At 42.2% G+C, this 15359-nt stretch overlaps 1 protein-coding gene across 5 annotated transcripts in view; it reads right to left on the reverse strand.

Annotated features, from left to right (window-relative positions):
* The window catches only part of Pid1 (phosphotyrosine interaction domain containing 1), a 226864-nt gene that overhangs the window by 196965 nt on the left and 14540 nt on the right, over positions 1-15359 (reverse strand). The window contains exon 1 of one of the 5 annotated variants that reach the window (XM_046439907.2): positions 7555-8263. The exons of 3 other annotated variants lie outside the window; for them this stretch is intronic. The gene's annotated coding sequence lies outside the window, so the exon portion shown is untranslated. Of the gene's footprint in view, positions 1-7438; positions 8264-15359 lie in introns of those variants that run through there. One more of the 5 variants, XM_046439910.2, reaches the window with a different exon arrangement.

Raw genomic sequence — 15359 nt, forward strand, 5'->3', positions numbered from 1 at the left:
AACTTCATTGAGCCTCGGAGTCTCCAGGAGAGCTTTCAGGGTACGCTGCCGCATTTCAGGTTTTGTGCATTGGTGGGATGGGCCGGGAATATGCACTTCTAACAAGCTGCAAGTGACTGTGCTGAAGATGGGGGCTCACAATAGAGAACCACTGCTGGAGAAGTTTATGTTATGGTGTAGATCTTGACTGTCCCCCCAAAAGCTCATGTGTTAGGTAATGTAGCAAAGTTCAGAGGTGAGTTGATTGGATCATGATGCTGAAACATCGTAACCACATGAGTGGATTAATCCATCTGAGGGATGGATAACTTGAATGAATTACTGTATGGTAACTGTGGGCAGGTGGTGTATAGCCTTGGGGATTACATCTGTCCCTGGTTGCTGGTTCCTGGCTCCTGTACCCCTCTTTCTTCTCTCCTTCTCTCCCCTCCCTCTCCTTTCCATCTGCCCCAAACTGAACAGCTTTTCTCCACCATGCTCTTCCACCATAGTGTTTCTGCAACGGAGTTGGCCAATCATAGACGAGTCCTCTAAGACTGTAAGCCAAAATAAATATTTCCTCCTCTAAGTTGCTCTTGTCAGGAATTTTTGGTCACAGTCATAAAAAGCAGACTTAACACAGTTATTAGATGTCTTTTGGTTAGAAGTCTTTGGTTTAGAAAAGAGACTGAGACTCAAATTCTTGGAGGAAATGAAGAAAAATGCAGAGATGAATGTCCACCAGGTCTTTACCAGCCACCCAATTAGACAAAGCACATCCTACCTGTCAATCAGTGTCAATGCAATAGAGCCTGGAGAAAGTTCACACTTAGCCATGGAAGGAAATGCATTAGACTTCTAGGGAGCTCTGAGTGGACTGAGGACCAGGAGAGGAAGACAGCAAATGAAAAATAACGATCTCCTACATTCCATGTCCTAATTCACTCAAAGAGAAGGTCATGTCACTCAGTAGCAGTAAAATTTATGTCACTTAATCCTTCACTGAATTAAATTCAAGAAGTTGAAATTCTATTTTAATTAGATGACTTTAGGTCATTTACAATGTGGTTCTGGACTACTTTTACAACTTTCTTTTTATAGCATTAATTTGCAATACTTTAAAGTATATGTAAGAGTACACATAAATATCAAACAGAGACACCAAAGATAATGATTTTATTGTCATTTGACTCAATCTATATTCCTGGCACTATTATACTCATAAAATATGCATTGAAAACTCTAGGTGGGAATTCTATTTCCATCTACATCTAAACAGTCTAACAAGGCAGCACTGAACAATTTAGCCCTGCTGGGAAATATTTCACCTGACAAGAACCCAAAGCCATGCAACTCTGAAAGTGTGTTATTAGAAGAAGGAACAGGCAATGAAGGTAAGGCTTCACATTTTCATTACTACTAACACAAAAAGATATACTGCTAATTATTTTCCAAAGTCACTTCAGCCTGGAGCTATTTTGAAAATAAAAATGAAAACTAAATAATATCAAATTCCATTGCTGAGTTTAGTATTTCTAGGAGAGTTTTACAAACAAACCTAATCCCCTGAGATGTTCTGCAAATAAGTGATTTAGGATCAAACCCCCCCAAAAAATTAAAAAAACAAACTTTGGAAGTTTGTAATTGTGACATCTATTTTTTAGAACTTCTTAGTTACTGATAAATCATCATGCAATAAATACTGAACCCTATTTATTTTTGTTTAACTGAGAGGTTCCCAAATGCTATGGTTTTTGAATGTTAAATGTCCCACAGAGGCCCATATGATTCTAAGGGTGTATTGTGAGGTGCTGTGTACTGTGAAGAGGTGGGACCTTTTAAGAGATCCTTATGCCATTGGAGGTATGCCCTTGAGGGGGATTGCCTGAGATGTGACCATTTGCTCCTACACACATTCCCCGTGATATGTCACTACCCACCACCTTCACTAGAAGCCAAACAACTGGGCCTTCCTAATCTTGAACTTGGAACCTCCAAAACTGTGAGCTAAGTGAAACTTTTCTCTTTGTAAGTTAGTTATTTCAGGTGTTTTGTTTCAGTAATTCAAAGCTGACTAATACACTAATATACTGAACTAAGTAAGCAGAAAATCTTATTTTCATCTATAAGGTACATCTCCCCAGATAACAGAGTTGTGAGTAGATAAATTGTTCTTTTCTTTCCACACTTAAAGTAAGTCATTCCCATTAACTCTTGCTCATGGTTATTTCTGACAAGTTAGTGATCATTTATATTATTGCTCTCCTATATATAAAGGCAGAGTTTTCTCTGGCCATTTTTATGATTCACCCATTATTTTAATTTTCAGAATTGTGCCTATAGTTTGCCTAAGTGTGGTTTTCTTTGCTTTCTCTCACTTAGGGTTTACAGAGATTTTTGAATCTATAAGTTACCTGCCAAATTTGCAGAGTGTTTTATTGTTAATTTTTTTCTCCTATATTCTTCAACTGGTCCATTTTCAAGTTCAATAGCCCCCTTTTTTTTTTCTTTTGTCAATCTTCTGCTAAAGATAGGTAGCAAAGTTTTCATTTCGTATATTTTCAATTCTAAAGCTGTCATTTGGTGACTTTGTATAGTGTCCATTTCTTTGCTGAAGTTTTCCGTTTGTTCACTTCTTGTGACAAAAACTTGAGTTTCTTGGACATATTTATAGTAGCTGCTTTCAAGTGGTTGCTGTTTCAACACCTGTGCCTTCTTCAGGTCTGTTTTCCTTTTTCTCTTGTCTATATGTTTCTTTCCTGGCAGAATTTTTAATTTTATACTGACCATGGGGGCTAATATCTTTTAGAACTTGGGGTTCTATGGCCATTATATGATAATAGAACTATTGATTTATGTTTGTTTTAAAAATTTAAGTTTAGTTAATCACCTTTAACTTATGGGGTCTCAGTTTTTATACTTTAGTAGGATGAATCTGTTTCAGTTTTGGCCTCAATCCAAAAGAAAATTTTATTTTACCCAGAAAAAAACTATAAAATACGGTGGACCCTGCCATAGGAAGCCTAAGTGTTACACAAAAAAAGCAGAATGGAAAAACATTTTCTTTATGTAGAGCTCAGATTTTCAAGGTATCCAATTCCTCCATTATAATTTTGGAAGATACTCAAACTATATTTTTTCCTAAGAAGTTGGCGAGTTTTTAAGTAGCATAAAGATCATGCCATATGTAAATCAAGCTTCAATTTGTCCCATATAGGAAGAAAAGTCTTAATGAGCAGCTTAAATAACCAAATAAGGATCAAAACACCTTACAACCCATTGTTTCATTTTTTCAGCTATTGTCCCATAAAATTAATCTTTTTACAAGAATCCAATGTAATAAAATACTTGCACATAATACAGTCCTGATTTGATGCCCGTTTCCCCACTTTGGGCAAATCTGTTAACCTCTCCAGAGAGAGGCGTCAGGTTTTTCCCCCATAAACTATTTCTTAACAACAGGTACCTGGACACAATACCAGGAACAGAGCTAGCCCTCAGAAATAGTTATTTTTAAAGGCGGAGACCTTGGCCTTTAGATCATGAGGTGGAGAAAAATACGTCATCCAACAACTAAAATATTGTTTTCCTGTTCTTCCTAATTAGAGGCCAGCTGAAATGGAGACCCACACCACGTGCTGCGACTCACAACTGCAAGAGCTGCAGGCCCACAAGCTACAAGAGTACCAGGCCTAAAGTAAAACCGGTGGTTCTGCACCTGGCCTCTGCTGCTGCCCCTGAAACCTGCTTCCTCTGCTACAGAACCCCCTGACTCCGGACCCAGGCAGCACCATGCTCCACTCCTCCTCAGCGTCCTCCGCCTCATCTGCCATGGATGCAGGTCCTGCACTCTCCCTAGAAACCTGCTGATCCTCGACCCACCACCCACTGTGTCTGCTGATATCCTCATCCCCTCTCACCTGCTCCACCTCAACAGCCTCCTCCATATTTCCCTGCTTTTAATACATTTTGCATACCACCATCAGAGAGATCTTCCAAAAACCAATATCTGAGACCTTGGTCTCCTTTAGGCCCTAGTAGCTTCTCAATGCCTAAAAGATGGCATCTGTGTTCAGAAAATCCCGAAGAAGAACCTTGGAAATTGTGCTTGGGCGCTGGCTGGGCTTCCACGGTCCCCCGCCCTCCAGCCTCACGTGCACACCAACGTGCACAAGCCAGAGTTCAGAGCTCAGGGCAGCTTCTTCCTGTGCCTTCCCCTCTACCTAGAACAGGCTGTTCCTCCTCAGCGAGCTCACACCCCTTCTCTGTGAAGGGTTCCCATCTAGGACAGGCCTCGTGACTTCCCCTCTCTGCTTTTATTACAGATTATTTTCTCCATATTGCAGTTATACATTTATAAATCAATCTACCGCACCCTCAAGACTGTGAGCTCCCAGAAGATTAAAAAAAATTAAAAAATGCCCAGGAGAGAATCTGGCTCAGAGTAGTTGCTCAAGGAACATTTGATGGATAAATAAATGAATGTCATGCGTGTTTTTTTTTATTTCAATAGCTCATATCCTGAAGATATACGGCATTTGAATATTAAAGCCCAGAGACGAAAATGAAAAAAATATTTGCCTCACAGCCAATCCCACCACCCAAGGAAATAATCAAAGAAACCAAGAAACAAGGAGACTTGGTATAATCTCGACCATTCTTATCCTCCTCTATCAAGAAGAATAAAAATCTTTTATTTGTATAAGATCAAGGCTACATCCACTCTGGTCAAAGCCCAATGTAACCATTCCAGTTCATACAGTTTGATTATAATGCCATCTTTTTCAATTATCTAATGTTGGAGAAAAAAAAAAGCCTCACTTGGTTTTGTGTAGCAATGATTAATAATATTGAATACTTCAATCACAAAACTCATGTTTGGCACTGAGTCTTGGCAGCATGCCCCACGGGTATTTTTCTGGGACTAAATTACTCATTTCTAATACAAACATGAGAATAAAGATAAAACCAGTGCTGTGTAAACAAAATATGTTACTTTTTAATTCTCAACGGAGGATGAGTGCAACCTCATTTCACAACCACCTCAGGGCACTTGGGGCCTTGCTGTAAGGCAGAGAGACCAGAGCTTCTGAGCCAGGACTCTCGTGGGCCGAAAGGACCTCATTCAGAGGAGCCTGTTTCCAGTCAGACTTAAACAGTTTGGCACCACGTTTTCCAAATACAGAAAAAAAGTATCCTTGATTCTTAACATCATCCAGACAACTGCAACCAGCTGTGAAAACGAGAACTGGGGATCAAGTCTGTCTATGCGGAGTCCCCTCGAAGCTACCATGCGTGACTGTCTTCATCAACAAATATTCATGACCCTCTTTCCCCAAATTCTAACTCCACAGACCACCACATTTAAAAAGAGAAAAAGAGACTCAATCTTTCAAAATCTTTTAATTTTCCCCATCCTAAATCCATCTTAACTCGGTGTAACCTCTCATGAGATCAGTGATCTTCTCCTCATTTTAGATTGTATTTTGTACAACCCCAAATGATACTCTATTATAAACGCAAAATATTTTGTACGATCTTCGCATATTGCCTCCTCTGCAAAGACAATTCTCCATTTAAAAAACAAAACTGGAGACTCTTCCTTTCTTATGTGCTCATGAGAGTTTCACATCCTAGACTTTGCTTTCTGAATGCCTGTCAAAAGATTCCTGCAAAATCCTCCCCAAATTATGCTTTGCTTCTGGCAGTATTAGGTACCCTACCTGCTATGGCGTTAGGCATTTCAGGGCTCAGAGAAACAGAACGAATCCTGAAGAACTTCAAAACTCCTTAAGCAGAAGCCTTGGGTAATCTAAAGGGAACCTTAACTTGCTTTTCAGTTGCCTAAAAATCAAAAGTCCCCCAAGTAGGTCTGTCCTGTAAGAAAGCCCAGCTCCCCCAGCAAGCCTGTTTTTCTGTACACTTAAAAGAGCTGTCTGAACTAATAAAGGCATTTGCATCTTCTCCTGGACAGCACTCTTAAAAGCCCACCTGTTGTGTCAAACTCTTCTGCATGACTAAGTCCCCTGCACTCCCTCTGTTTTCTCAGAGCACAGGACTCACAAAGCTTATCTCTTGGACAAAAGCCTGGCAATTCCCAAACAGGACCCAGATGGGAACCACACTTCTGGTAATTGCCCAAGCTGCCTGGTAAAAGATTCAGCTGACTATATACGCTTGTAATTCTTAACCCCTCATTCCCAAGGCCAAGGGAGAGAGGCTAGTTTTTGTTTTGTTTCTTTTTCTTTTTTTTTTTTTTATTTGCCTACCTTCCTTCTCATGAACTTTCAATAACACCAACAATAATCCTGAAGGTAATGCTACCCATTTTAATCAGAATATGTTATGCACATTACGTAAAAATTTTTGACAAATTCTTAACCTTCACTGTTATCTAAAAGGCAAAATTGCAGTGCTGCTTAACGGAAAAATGAACACTGGAGGTCTGGGGAGCGCATGCTGTTCCTTTAATTAGCCGACAGCTAAAAAAATACTTGAAAGTATTTTACAGTGTACAAAACACTTGCCCATAAATGATCTCCTCTCACTCTCGGAAAAACTCCACGAAGTAGGTATTATTGGATCAATTTTACGCAGGGAAACCAAGCCTCAGAAGTCTGTGTAACCTACCCAAAGTCACGAGGAGAGCACTTTCCGCTCTGTAAGAGACTCCCCTAGGCCAGGGGAATATTTTTATCATGCTTCATGGTGTATCCCCCTCCATTTTGATTTGATTTGATTGGTTCTTGGTTGTCTTTGTGTTTCCTTTATTTTACTGACTGCTTTAGAGGCCCCCAACAACAATAAGCACAAGAGCAACAGAAGTTATTTGTGCTCTTTGCTACAGGACTAAAAATAAAATTTGCATATAATAGCAATTACTGATTCCTGTCTAGACTGTTCCAAGTTGAAAGAGTGGGAAGGCCTCACACATGACAGTTCCAAATATAATCCTTTTTCATTTCAGTAATTACCAATTATCTTTCAAATTCATGTTAGCCAGGGGAACCAATACGGCCAGCCCACCAGAAGAAATCATGCTACAAATGACAGCGCTCAGGCCATGAAACGACATTATGATGGAAATTGTGCAAGTAAATCCAATCTCCATCCATGTAGCATTTGGAAAAATAAATGCTTTGAAGTAAATAATAGAATACCACGCAATGGTCCCTGTGAGGTCCACTTCCAAGTTCCTGCCCTCCACCCCACACACATGTAATTGAGGGGCTAAGCCCCTTTGCTTACACGCCAGCCCACCAATAAACAAGCTGCAAGTCGGTTCCTCTATTTATGCTGTGCTGTGGGCACACACACCCATTGATTATCTGTGGGACTGACTGTGCCGCAAACCTTAGTGGCAATAAATAGTTTCAAAGGGAGAACCGTCCACCAAGCAAGAAAAAAAAAAAAAAAACATGACTCGGAAAAGTACAAAGATCTTCTAAACAAAACTCACCAGACAGAAGGAGCACTCTAAAAAGATCCGCTCTGACTCTTCCAGCTGAAGTAAAACGTGGCTGGCAACTGGAAATGGTTAAAGTTTCCTATTTTCTGATTATTCCAAGTGCTTACCTCTGCATGTCCAGTCCATCTGCAGCTGGGTCAGTCAAGACAAGAACGCTCCTAAGAAAGCCAGTTCTCACAAGCCTTTCAGGCCAATTGAGCAATTTGCAAAAGGGAGAGAGTTTGCCATGACAGTTGGAGGGTGTCCTCCAGAAAACACCCAGAGCACAGAAACGGACCCACCAGGCCAAGGACAGGAACGGAATCCATGTCAGAACCAGGGAAGTTCCGCTCGGAGAAAACAGAAAGCGCAAACAGCAAACCCCAAAGCCGGAGAGTGTCATTGCTAATGTGTGTGGGATACAAATGGAACACAAACTCCACCGAGGGACAAAAATTCAATAGCAATGACATTTAGAAAGCAAAATGTATCGCTGAGGATTAGCTTCAGCTGTAAATGAAAGAAAAGGCCAAATAATAAGGGTTTACAGGAGGCAGATGTTTATTTCTCTCTCACATAAATGAAGTCTGGGGTAAGCAGCCAGGGGCTAGTGTGCCCTGGCATCGGGGACCCAGTGGCCTCTTTTTGTTCTGTGGTTCTTAGCACCCGGCTCCCCCCACCACATGATCTAAAAGGGCGTCTCGGGCCTCAGCCATCACATCTGTATGCCAGCCAGGACAGAGAAAAGAGGGGGCAGGGAGGCGGGCACCTCTCTGAGATCCCCTCTGCTTAACCACAGCAAACTTCTTATATGACCGTAACTAGCTGCAAGGGAACTAGAAAGGAGTCAAATGTGTCTTGGCAATTTGCATTTGCCATTGTGAGAAGATAAATATTCCATGACTCGAGGGACTCCAAGGCCCTGAGGCCCCTGTGATCGTTAGATATTTAGGAACTGCCTATTTTTGCCAGCCACCAGGTTCTGCACCTGGTGCCCAGTGAGGGGAAGAAAAACAGAAGAGGGAACAGAGCCTACCCTGATGCAGGGGCAGTTCAGTGACCACTGCTCCCCAAAATGACCAGAAAGGGTGTCTGTGAACTTGTATGGGCACTGTGCTCTCTTCAACATTTTACTTTGAAATAATTCCAAGGTTATCAGGATATACAGGGATAGTCATAGCTTTATGAGGTTAACACTTTGTTATATTTGCTTTAGAATCTCGTTCCCGTGTATTTACTTCCTCCCTCCCCTTCTGCCTCTTCTCGTCCTCCTACTCGTTCCTTCTCTCTTTCTTCTCCTTCCTTCCCTGTCTCCTCCCCTCTTCCCCTTCCCCCATGTGCCTTTGAGGACAGGAGGAAGGTGTCGCTCCTAATTCACGCAAAATGCTTCACTGTGTGTCTCCTAAGCACAGGCTCTGGCATAGCTATGGTGAAACGATATGCCACCCATCATCAAGTCCTCTGTCAAAATGTTCCCTGGCCGAGACCTAATTCAGGGTCATGCCCTTGCCTTTGGTTGCCACGTCTACTTAATATGGGACAGGTTCCCAGCCCGTCTTTGTCTTTCGGGACATGGATACTTTTGGAGAGCACGAGCCAGTTATTTTGGAGCCTATGTTCCCAGAACAGAAAGAGTCAGCCTTCTAGAGGTCCTGTTAGGAGACAGGTGACAAAGGTCAGCCGCAGTAGGGTGACGCTAACTCTCTCTAAGGTGACGTCCACCTGACTTCATGGGGAAGTTACTGCTTTCTCTTTCTCAATTTATAATTGGTGGGAGACACTTGAGATTATATAAACAGCCTGTTTCATGTTAAACCCTCCCACAAGTTTGAGACTTCACCAGTGATTCTTGCCTGGCTCAGTTATTACAATGATGATCACAAAATGGTGATTTTTAAATATCACTTCTTCTTTATTGATGAACACTCTATTATCAGGAAGGGATTTCCTCTGTTCACTAATTTACGTATTTTTTATTTTTAAAAGTTAATCTTAATACATATAAATAGATTCTTATTGTGTTCAATGGGATATAATCCACAACCACTATCATTTATTTTGGGGTATGACGTATATTGTACCATATGTACCATATTTAGTCAATAAAAGACAAGCTGGCTTCCATGTCTTTCTTATTTATTTACTTATTTGCAGGAAGTGGGTAGGGACTAGGGATTGAACCCATGGGCACTTAACCCCAAACCTTTTTAATTTTAATCTTGAGGTAGGGTCTTGCTAAGTTACTTAGGGCCTCACTAATTTGCTGAGGCTGGCTTTGAGCTTGCAATCCTCCTGCCACAGCCTCCCAAGCCTCTGGTATTATAAGCATGTGCCACTGTGCCCAGCCTGTGTCTTCTTAAAACTTTTTTTCTTTCTGAGCACCTCCTTGCTTTCTAGCACCAAAATCTGTCTGGGAATCCATCTCTAAATTTTCTTTGCACAGGCGTTAAGAGGTGGCAATAATAAGTCACAAAATCACTCATGTACTGAAGCACTACGTAAATCCATACCTTCGGTGAGCCCATTTCGAGTTTCCATCCACGTCACAAGTACTAAGCCAGGTACACGGGGTGCCTGGTGGTGATCAAGGACCCAGCCCCAGTCCCCAGGGGCTTACAGGGTCTTGGGAGATGGAGGCCCACAAGTAATTCTACCACAGAGAAGAAGCCGAATGAACTGAGAGGTACAACTGAGGTAGAAGAGAGAGGATGACTCACTGCACCTTCCTGGGCGGGGAAGGCTCTGGCAGAAGTGAGGCAACCCCATCTGCTCTGAGAGGCAGAGGAGGCAGGGGACGGAAAGGGTTGTTTCAGACCAAGGAAATCACTCTGGCAAAGGCACCATGCACCAGAACACACCAGGGTGGAAAATGGCCTGCCGTGCACAGAGGAGAGGGAGACTCCGTGACCCTGAGCCAAAGCATCAAAGCCACTTCTCAGCGTGTGATCAAGGCACTTTACAGACACCAACCACAGAGGAGGAGGAAAGAAGTGTTTCCACCTCGTCACTGACATTTCAGTCCCTTTGGCATCGTTCCATACAATCTTCTCACATCCAATGTGCAATGGCGGCAGGAAAGGAGATGAAATGGCAAGAGACGGACGTTAAATGACATTTTCCCAAACAAGTTAACCAAACAGCAACCACCCAAACATGAAAATTACAAACTTCTGAGCACTCAGATGAGATTTTTTTTTATCATTAAAAAAAAAAATGGTCTTGGCGAGTCTCAACACGTGCCATCGGGCAAAACGCTTTTATTTAAAGATGGGCTGGAAAACCAGTCGACCCAGCGCTGGCTGACAGTTCCCATCAGAGAACTGCGTGGCAACAGGCCTCAGGGAGAAAGCGGAAAGGTTCCCAGGCAAATTGAGAAACTTGGGGAGTGCTGGGATATCCACACCCACCCTGACTTAGCACCCATGGCAGAGCAGAGGGTGTGTGGCCCAGCATCTTCCCCATTTCCTGATTCAGCTGGGGGCAAAAACACACCCAGTCAAAATGGTTTGTTGCCCTAAGCAAATACAGGGCCATATATACAGTTCTCATCTGAGATGTCAGGACCTCCCGGACAGGACACAGGCCGCAGGAAGCTTTCATTTTCCTAAGGAAAAGGGAAGGCTGTGAAGGGCCCCATCTCTCCTATGTAGCACGGGAGATTCCCATGTAACTACAATCCACTTCTTGTGGAACTGAGAGACACCCTCTGAAGCACAAGGACCTCTTCTTTCTACCCACTTTAGAACCTAATCGGGTTCCTCACCCAAAACCAAAAGATCAGTAGACACATGTTAAAGTAAAGCCTGTAGGCATTGGACACAGGGGAAGCAGTGCGGCCAGTCTCAGCCACAGCCCGTGGATTTTTCACCCGGGGATGTGCATTCATGAAATCAGTAGTGTCCGGCTCTTCAAGTATCGCAATTGCTTCCAAATCTAAAATGATCCTGCCCTATACAGCACACAGTGGTGCTCACTGATTGGAAATATGCATAACGCCTAAAATCCACCATGAATCAGGAATGACTCCAAAAAATATTTATTGTAATAAAGCACACAGGATTTGCAAAGCAGTTGACATCACCGTGGCTTACATTTTTTCAGTCCATACCAAATGCTTAACTGCATACAAGATTAACAGATGTCTCAATGTAATTCCCTGACCCTTTTGAGTTCCAAGACCCATCGGTTAAGGCTGAAAGTCAACAGTAAGACATTTCATCTGAGTCTATTCCACTGTCTGGGTTGCACTCAGGACCCCCACGAGTGTGAGCTCTGACTCAGACATGACTTTGCCTTCTGCTGTGGCCAACCTTAATCCAGTCTGAAATCTCGAAAGCAGGCTTCCATTCATACTTAGAATGGGAACTGTCTTCTTAAATGTTAACACTTATGAAATTGTTATACTCCATAAAAATTCCTCTGAGATGCACCAGGAAGTGCTAGAGATGAAGAATATGCTCTGTCACTCTTTTCCTTATTTACAGGTGGGCATTAGCAACTCAAATCAAAAGTAGATTTCCTATTTAAGGGCCAGTGATTGAAATGACAAAGATAAAGACCTCGTTCTTTAGCAAAAGCCAGCATCTGCTGAGGTCCAAAATAGACTCTCAGTGCCTGTAATAAGAAATCCACAATATATCTATTTCTTCAGTCCTTGGATCAAAATGAATCCATTTGTCTCCATCATCTATAATCCAAGACGTGAGTTTTGATGACCACCTAATGCAGAGATAATGCCCTCTTAAACGTAAGCCAGAAAAAGTTAAAAAAAAAGAAAGAAAGGAAAAAAAGGGACATCATAAGAGTATAGCAAGTGGACGGGCAGGGACAGGAAGGAAGGTCCTGAGGAAGGAGACTGAGCAGGTTATGTTATGTGCATATTATGAAGATGGCATAATAAATCCCACCATTGTGTCTAATTATAATGCGCCAATAAAAATAGATTTAAAAAGATTAAAAACAACAACAACAACAGGCAATGGCTGTGAAGCAACAGAGTACTTGTCCTTATTCAATTCAGCTGTGACCTCCAACCCACCGAGAGCCTCGGGCCATTGAAAAAGAAAAATGGGAGAAAGGTGAGGTAGTGATAGTCCCTTGAAAAAGCTGCAAAATATGTCGGAAAGGCTCAGCAGTCAGCAAGGCAGTTCAAACAATTCAGGAATGGAAAGAAGGTTCTCACTCATTGTGGGGAAAGGAGGAGAAGAGAAGCAGGAAAGGAAGAGAGGGAAAGTAAAGGAGGGGGCCAGAAAACACAGATGTGGTCCCCAACTGCAGAGCACTTCTCCCTCATGTCCAAAGTAGGGCTCCCTGTAAATGCAAATTAATTCATATTTCCAAAAGACTGCCTCCGAGTTTTCATTGAGTGCTTGCCCTGCCCCTAGGTACCCTGCCAACACACATGCCCTCCAGTTCATATCTCACGGGTCAGCCCCTGTTCAGCAAAGGCATTGAATTACACGTTATGAAGAAAAACGCCAACTCTCCAGGCCAAGGTGTAAAGGGATCAGGATTGAACTCTGCTATTTACCATTAACACAGAGAGAGAAGGAAACGTGAAGTTACAGGGTTTTAAAACTGAATTCCTTGTTCCCGAGACTGCCTTACTTCCAGAAAACCATCTATCAACTTTCTAAACAGATACTGGCTGTGCTGTCTTCCTGAATGTTTAAAACGACTCCCACCTGGGGAACACTAATTTGAATTCGCTTGGGTTGTAGGACTCTGCAGATTTGCACTTTGCCCATGCCGTTCGTTTTCCACAAAGCACCAAGCTCCTGCAGCACAGACCAGAAGGTAGGTGGGGAAGAAGGCAGGGTGTGCCAACTAACTGATGCCAGATGAACTTCCCTGGGTCCAGAGAGCTTCGTGGTGAAGATTTCCTCCTTGTGTGAAATCAAAGTGGGGAAGCAGGGCCTCGGGACTGAGATCTACATTCCCTTCTCAGAAGGTCAGGACTGCCAGACGTGGAGGTATTGAACTCTGTAGACTAAAGAATCTACATTGTCCTAGAGTGAACTTATGGAGCCATTCACACTTTTATCCAAGGACTATAAGCGTTTCTCAAGAAATGAGCCCAAACAGCCTGTGACCCTGTCTTTCTTTAACTGTTTTGGCCAAAACAGCTGTTTGCATCCCTAACACCATTTCCATTCCAAGCTCAGAAACAAGAGGGATTCGTTTTGTAACTTGTACTAAAATTCCTTTATTTATTTTGGATGCAGTAAAAGCATCATTACTTAAAATGACACTCTACATTTTCAGTGCAGAGATTTGGCAGGAAGGTGAGAGTGACATCCAAGTTATAAAAACCTTAAGATTTACAGCAGATGCCAATAGCAGGGCTACACCCTGATAAACAAGGACAAAAATCTTTCTCCAAAGATGGGCCAGAACATGGGAGCCGCAGGCCAGAACTATTAATTAGGATTATCTTTGCTCAAAGTCACTTAATAAAGTAAGGATATGTGCAGAACAGAAAATAATGGTGTGCACCCTTTCTTCATCTCCCAACACGCTTCTTACAAGGAATACATAGTCATTTGCAATAACATGTGTGTATCCATGTGGGTTTCCGTGTCTTAGCGAGTTTTCAAGAATGGCTCTTTCACTTGTCACCTACCTATGCCCACCTCAGGATATCAACTTTATAAAACAACAGACGAAACGTTAGTATTCAAGGGAAAATTCTACCTGCAGGTCCATCGGAGATTTGTGGTTCCAAGCCTCAGACACCAACTCTCAAAGAGATCAGCCAATTATGACTTATCTCTTTTGAGCAAATTATGCACATAACATAAGCAGGAAAAAAAATCTAAATATTGAAATGGCCCTGGATTGACAGGAGGGTGGGAAGACCAAGCTCAGAAAGGAGAAGGATGGATCAGTTCCCAGAGTCGATGCAGCAGAACCATAGACAATCTTCAGAAAAGGGATTTATCAGGTTTATCAGCCCTGGCTGCCTTCATTCACTGGGTCATCATACTCAGGATTCCAACTCCTGGGTGGAAGTGTTTAATGAATCTAACTGGGACAACTAGTGACCCTGTGGCTAAAAGAGAGCACATGGACTAACAGATACCTCGCCCCTGAAACTGGATGGCAACTTCCCATTGGAACAGGGGAAAACAGTTCCCCAAAGAAAATCAGGATGCTATTACCAGAAAATGGGAAATTAAGCTAAGTAGAAACCACCCCAGATGTCCACTTCTACTTCTATGTAAACAGACTTAGCATTCCTGTTGTTTATTTTTTAACAAAATTGCAACTAATGCTATTACCCAAAATCTGTGCTACAATGTCCCATATAAAGAGCCACAGGGACTACTTCAAGCTATGAAAAAGTTTGGGGCCCCACATGAGTTGGTATACTTTATTCTGTTAGAGAATGAGGACTAAGTAATTTGCCCTGTTTCTTTTCTTACTTGGCTTCCATGAAGCTCAGAGCTAAAAGTTTTAAACTCAGTTATAACCTTAACTATAACTTTAGGTTTTCAAATACAACAAATCTCTCCTTTCATCATTGTTGTTTGAGGGATTTCATTTTGGTCTTGTTTTAAAACCATATTTTTACCTTTTATTGGAAAGAACTTTAAAAGCATGTGACTTTGCCCCCTTACTAATCAAAAGCCAGCCTTTTCAGAACTACATAAGGATCTAATGTATATTTGTATTTTTTTTTTTTTTAGTTTGTAGATCACGTGTGCTTTCATGCAACAAGAAGATGGGTTGAAGGTGGGAGGTGTAATTCATTGTTATGCTCAAGCCACTGTGTGACTTGAGTCCAGGTACTTTGCATGCTAAAAATAGAATCTGTAGCTGCAGGAAATGGGAAGTGGGAGCCCCAGTGAAACACCTGAGCAGATCTGCTCCCAGGGGGACCAGGAAAAGTCTGCAAATTGCTTTTGAGGTTCTTTTTTGTGGGGGAGGTGGA

Source organism: Marmota monax, unplaced genomic scaffold (assembly GCF_021218885.2).
Source record: "Marmota monax isolate L192 unplaced genomic scaffold, Marmota_monax_Labrador192_F-V1.1 WCK01_AAM20220418_F8-fsc00041, whole genome shotgun sequence".
Taxonomy (NCBI): Eukaryota; Metazoa; Chordata; class Mammalia; order Rodentia; family Sciuridae; genus Marmota; species Marmota monax.